We start from the raw sequence: 940 nt of genomic DNA on the forward strand, positions 1-940 counted from the left end.
CTTCTCCATTACAGAGAGTGGCATAAGATTTATCCCTGACCCCAGATCACATAGAGCTTTTTCAAAGGTCATGGTGCCTATGGTACAAGGTATTAAGAACTTGCCAGGATCTTGTCTCTTTTGAGGTAGAGTTTTCTGAATCCAAGTATCTAGTTCACTAATGAGTAAGGGAGGTTCACTTTCCCAAGTCTCATTACCAAACAATTTGGCATTCAGCTTCATGATAGCTCCTAAATATTGAGCAACTTGCTCTCCAGTCACATCTTCATCCTCTTCAGAGGAAGAATAGGCTTCAGAGCTCATGAATGGCAGAAGGAGGTTTAATGGAATCTCTATGGTCTCTATATGAGCCTCAGATTCCTTTGGATCCTTGATAGGAAACTCCTTCTTGCTTGAGAGACATCCCAGGAGGTCTTCCTCACTAGGATTTTCGTCCTCCTCCTCCCTTGTGCATTCGGCCACATTGATCAAATCAATGGCTTTACACTCTCCTTTTGGATTCTCTTCTGTATTACTTGGGAGAATACTGGGAGGAGTTTCAATGACTTTCTTACTCAGCTGGCCCACTTGTGCCTCCAGATTTCTGATGGAAGATCTGCCCACTTGTGCCTCCAAATTTCTGATGGAGGATCTTGTTCCACTCATGAAACTGAAGGTGGCCTTTGACAGATCAGAGACTAGATTGGCTAAATTAGAAGCGTTTTGTTCAGAATTCTCTGTCTGTTGCTGAGAAGATGATGGAAAAGGCTTGCCATCGCTCAGCCTATTGCGTCCACCATTGTTAAAGCCTTGTTGAGGCTTTTGTTGATCCTTCCATGAGAAATTTGGATGATTTCTCCAAGATGAGTTATAGGTGTTTCCATAAGGTTCACCCATGTAATTAAACTCTGCCATTGCAGGGTTCTCAGGATCATAAGCTTCTTCAGAAGCTGCCTCTTTT

The sequence above is a fragment of the Arachis duranensis genome, chromosome 3, assembly GCF_000817695.3.
Source record: "Arachis duranensis cultivar V14167 chromosome 3, aradu.V14167.gnm2.J7QH, whole genome shotgun sequence".
NCBI lineage: Eukaryota > Viridiplantae > Streptophyta > Magnoliopsida > Fabales > Fabaceae > Arachis > Arachis duranensis.